We start from the raw sequence: 6,286 nt of genomic DNA, 5'->3' as shown, positions 1-6,286 counted from the left end.
TACACTTACTCATTTCACTCTTCTATGTTAGCTTCATTCGTACTCTTCATATAAATGGATTGTTTATTCAAATTATTCGCTGATGATAAAACTCTAATTTTCAGCCTGTATGCATCATGAAAACATACTTATTATCATTCACGACCTTTCCACTCAAATTTCGGGACGAAATTTCTTTAACGGGTAGGTACTGTGACAACCCGGAAATTTCCAACCAAATTTAAACTTTATCTTTATATTATTCCGACACGATAAGCAAAGTTTGTTAAGTTAAATCTCAAGAATTTTAAATTGTGTTCATACATTCATTATAACCTCGACCAAATTCCGACGATTCACGAACCGTTATATATAAATAAATATGTATATATATGTATATATATATATTATAACTTGAGAATATTAATAAAGTATTAAACGTATAATACTTTACATGAACGTATTTGTTTCAATATGTTTATCGATGGAATTAGAAGATAATATCAAATGATTGATTTATCAGATACATTATGATATGATTACGGGTCTATGTTATGAGATCCACTGTGATTTAAGAAATCTATTCTTTTTGACAACATTCGAAAAATGGTAAAGTGATCTATAAGTAAGAACGTGAAGTGTAAATAACTTAGATGTTGGATATCGACAAGTTAAGTAACTCGACATTTTTCATTAAGATGATTTCATACGTTTATTTAACCTTTGAACTTTATCCCATGCTTCACTAACAAACTGTAATTTAAAAACTTGAAACCTATTATGAATATATATGATTCTACTTTTCTAAAATATTTTATGATATAACGATTTCCATTATTTTAACCTTTAAACAAAATAATTCTTAAAAATATATTTGGTTTTGGAAAACAAAATTATTATATTTATTTGATTTAGTTTCAAACGTACAAAAACGCTTTCAGTTTAAAAAGAACTTTATTATTAAAACGTATATAACTTTTATAAATATCTAGAACCACTTTTGACAACTCATTACTTAACCAGTATGATAAAGATAACGATATTTATATTTTATTTTATTAAATATATATAATGATTTAAATTAATATTATATATATTTATACGCGTATTATATGTACATAGTTTTATACTTTTACTATATTTAAACTTTACCTTTACTTTAATTTTACTTTACTTTAACTTTAATAATTCACTTTAATAATTCATACTTTAATAATTCATACTTTAATAATTCACTTTAATAATTCATACTTTAATAATTCACTTTAATAATTCATACTTTAATAATTCACTTTAATAATTCATACTTTAATAATTCACTTTAATAATTCAAAAATCTATTATAAATAGAATTCAATAGGTTTCATTATTTCATAGAAACTTGAAAATATTTTTCTCTAAACTCTCTCAATCGATTTACATATATATATTTACTCCGTATTATTTCAAGACATTATTAGTATACATAAAATATTACGTCAGAGTGCTGTCCGAGTGATTTCGAAATTGTTTTTCAAGTGGAATTGGATTAAGGAAATTATGGGTTATAGCTATGGAGGTGATTGGGTATGGTTCATGGGTATGCTCGTGAGGTCAATATAGTGTTTATCATCTCCGTTGCGTCTACGTACCTTTCCTGCAATATTGAATCTCAATATTGATACGTGAGTACTCATAATTTAACTTTTACATACTAATAGTGTATCCCTGACTAGTGCTCGAGTATATAGGATTATGCATGTTTGTACTTTTGATATTGCCTTTAGTTAGGTTATGTTGAATCCTGAATTAGTTATATATGCGACTGAGATAAGGTATAAGATATGCATGTCGTTGGAAAGCTAGCGAAAAATTAAGAACTTTTCATTTAGATATCGAATGATTTCGATGAACGGATTTGAAGTTATAGTCCATCGAATTTTTGTATTATTATTAAAAATGATTATTATTATCGTCGTTATTATCGTCGTTCTAGTTTTATCATATTATTATTATTATTATCTTTATCAATAAAAGGATTTATCATTAAAAATTGTTATTTTTTTTATTATTACTATCGTTATTATCGTTAAAGTTATAATTAGTATTATTATTATTATCCAATTATTATTATTATTATTATTATTATTGGTATTATTATTATTATTATTATTATTATTATTATTATCATTATTAATATATATATCATTATTTAAAAATAGTTATTGTTATTGTTATTATTATTATTATTACTATATTATCATTAAGATAATTATTAGTATTATCGTTAATAATGTTATAGTAACTATCATTAGTAATATTAGTGTAATTAAAACAAATATTTGTAACACCTAATTATTTTGATTACTATTATTATCATTATTACGAACACGATATAAAAGACGATTAAAAGCTATTAAACGAAACGATTAGGAAATAATGGGTAAGAGTATCATGACGAAATTAAAATATTATAAGATATTGATTTAGATAAAATTATCGTTCTTATTATTTTTATCATTACTATTATTATTAAAATTATCGTTAGTATTAAAACTATCATTTTAACAAAAATTATCATTTTAATATTAATGTCATTGTTACTATAAAATATCATTATTATTATTATTTTAAATAGAATTATTATTTTAAAGATAATATTAAAAATTATCGTAAATATTAAAGTTATCATAATTAGAATTATCGTTTTATCATAATGTCATCTTAGTAATTATAAATATTGATATTTTTATAATAATAATTATTATTACAAAATAATACAACTTTTACTTACTATCATTATAGATATTATTTTATCAAATAAATATTTGATACAAACATATTTTACTACGTGTAATAACTTACTTTAATAATACCTATCATATTATCTTTATAATATTAAATGAAACCTATAAATTTTATTACTTAATATATATAAAAGTATATTTTATTATATAAATATAATATAAAATTTTATTTATTAATAAATAAATTATATTATTTACTCTAATAAATCTTTTAAAAATATTTAAAAATATAAAACGACGATATTTAAACTATATATTAATCATGTATAGATTTTTTGGAAATTATTTTGAGTCAAATTTACTTTTGTTGACTTTTGCATATTAGTCTCGAGCATTAGGATTGTGGTACACTATGACTTGAACTAATTTGTTAGACAAATATTGACCAACACATAAATATATATAATTAATTTAGGTTCGTGAATCCGAGGCCAACCTTGCACTTGTTCAATGACGTTATATGTATTTTTACTACGAAATACAGTATGGTGAGTTTCATTTACATTTTTACCCTTTATATTTTTGGGACTGAGAATACATGCGCTTTTATAAATGTTTGACGAAATAGACACAAGTAATTGAAACTACATTCTATGGTTGAATTATCGAAATCGAATATGCCCCTTTTTATTAAAGTCTGGTAATCTAAGAATTAGGGAACAGACACCCTAATTGACGCGAATCCTAAAGATAGATCTATTGGGCCTAACAAACCCCATCCAAAGTACCGGATGCTTTAGTACTTCGAAATTTATATCATGTCCGAAGGAGGATCCCGGAATGATAGGGGATATTCTTATATGTATCTAGTTAATGTCGGTTACCAGGTGTTCACCATATGAATGATTATTTTTGTCTCTATGCATGGGACGTATATTTATGAGAACTGGAAATGAAATTCTTGTGGTCTATTAAAATGATGGAAATAAATGATTATGATAAACTAATGAACTCACCAACCTTTTGGTTGACACTTTAAAGCATGTTTATTCTCAGGTGTTAAAGAAATCTTCCGCTGTGCATTGGCTCATTTTAAAGATATTACTTGGAGTCTTTCATAGCATATTTCGAAGAACGTTGCATTCGAGTCATTGAGTTCATCAAAGATTATTATTAAATCAATTTATAGTGGATAGTGGATATTATGAAATGGTATGCATGCCTGTCAATTTTTGATGTAAAGAAAGATTGTCTTTTAAAAACGAATGCAATGTTTGTAAAATGTATCATATAGAGGTCAAATACCTCGCAATGTAATCAACTATTGTGAATCGTTTATAATGTATATGAACGGGTCCTTTCATAAAACTCTTTCTAATCAACCTAATACACCTTCGCTGAACTTATCACAGGAATCTGAACGTCAGATTATCAGATTCGATTATACCGAGTCTGATTCAAAATACCGAGAGTGTTCAGATTCTATAATCTTCAATCTCTGGATCAATCTAGTGATGTAATATCACTCCCTGGAAGCTCTGATACCAAATGATAGGTCAGATCATGTTGAGATTAGAAGAAAAGACAAGTTAGAATGAGATTCGGTAAGTGTGAAGGAGATTCGGTATGAGAGAAAATTAACAAGATTTACATTCCACAGCATCTAGAACTCAGTTACAATGTAATGACTATCTAATTAGGACTATATAGGTTCCTTATATAGCCCTCTTCTAAGGAACCATCAATTAAGCTTATTTCACATTAACACTATACAACTTCGGGGTCCTAACACTTACAAGTAACAAAACCCGATCAAGATATTATAGTAATGAGTAAGTTAAGGATCGTCCTAAGAGATTACGGGTAGCAGATATAAGTTGTTTTATTCTAATTCTTATTCAAGATTTAAAATTAGTTATTATTATTGTAGATTATTATGGTTTAATTTTAATAAAACTATCTAAGAAATGATAAAATATGAATTAAGTTGAAATACAATAGATTAAAAGCAAGTGGTTACTTGGACTTGTAGATTAAAATAGATTCAGTATTAGATAGTTCCATTACTCATACTAATAAACAGAAAACTAACAATCATATACCAATTATCATACCTAAAAGGTTAAGCTTAATATCACATAAAGTTCACAAAGTAGGACTTAAAGCACATATCAACTAAGTGGGTGTTCAAAGCTAATATCCTAACTTATAGCATTCAAATAATCACATGATAAATATTACCTAAATCTTGTGATGAGGTCTAAGACAATATTCAATCAGGCTGACAAATAGATAAGCTGATAAACCTAATTAGATCAACTAAAGTTACTAGCTATTGATCAATCTTTTGACTAAGCTATCATGCAATTGACAATTAAAATCACATAAGCAAGGGTTCTTTGATTAAGCCTAACAATAGTGAGATTTGTTATATGATCATAATTAGTGTTTATCTAATTCATTACTACACATGATCTTTAACTAAACTCCATGCAATCCAAATAATTTATTGATGTGATTAACTTCAAAAGTAAGATGAATCGGGTAAAAGAATACTTAGAATCCTAGTTCTTATTACCTAATCATTAAGCATGTAAATAAAAATTTAGATCATGGCAGCAATAAAAAGACAAAACAACGATCAAAGAAAACATAAGTATACAATACTGGAGACTAGAAACTGTACAAATTGAAGCAGGAAGCCGGTGACTTTGAGCAACCCAGCCAGCAGCTAGGGTTATCTCAGTTGGTGGCTTCATCATGAATCCCAGATAATTTTTTAGTTTTCTTACGTTCTTATAACCACTATGAAAGTTTAGTTCATAGTTGGAGACGTATAGAAACAAAAGAACTATAATTTACACATAATTAAAGAGAAATGGGAATAGAAAAATAAAATTACCTTAACTGAATGAAATCAACTTAAATTGTATTGAAAAGATGATGATTACAACTAGAAAGAAGATTAAAACCCTTAATAATTCGTAACTTTTTGTAGTAAAACCTAAAACTGAATGTTCATTAAAAATAGCAGAATTCGACATCTATTTATAGGACTCCAGAATACAGCCTAGACGGTGGCAAGGATAGGTCTAGCCAGTGGCTAGGTATGTCAGTTAATTATCTTTACGCGTTTAACTTTTTCTTCAAGCACAAGTAACCGCCATTTTGCATGTCTAGCCTGCAGCTATAGATGATCCAGTACGGCTCTGACTCTATTAATCCGATACAAACTCGTTTCCTTATTTGTCTCTGACTTGGGCTTCAAGTACAATAAACATCTTCTTCATCTGGCACCTAAATGTAGGTTAGCCGGCGGCTCTAACGTATTTTTCTTGTGCTCCAAGTTCTTCAATTTCTGACTTGATTTTTTGGAACGTTCTGGAATATTGGACTCTAGCCGGTGACTCTGGTGTCTTCTAGCCGACGGCTCCATCTGGTTTTCTGCTTTTTCCTGTTTAATCACATTTGCTAAACAAACACACTAAAATACCTTTTTACAATAATCATTCACTTTTTAATATAAAAGTATTAGAAATGTTGTTTAAGTACTAAGATAATGCCTTAAATTATTTGTAATA

The sequence above is a fragment of the Rutidosis leptorrhynchoides genome, chromosome 10, assembly GCF_046630445.1.
Source record: "Rutidosis leptorrhynchoides isolate AG116_Rl617_1_P2 chromosome 10, CSIRO_AGI_Rlap_v1, whole genome shotgun sequence".
Classification (NCBI taxonomy): Eukaryota; Viridiplantae; Streptophyta; class Magnoliopsida; order Asterales; family Asteraceae; genus Rutidosis; species Rutidosis leptorrhynchoides.
This window is presented reverse-complemented; position numbering follows the sequence as displayed.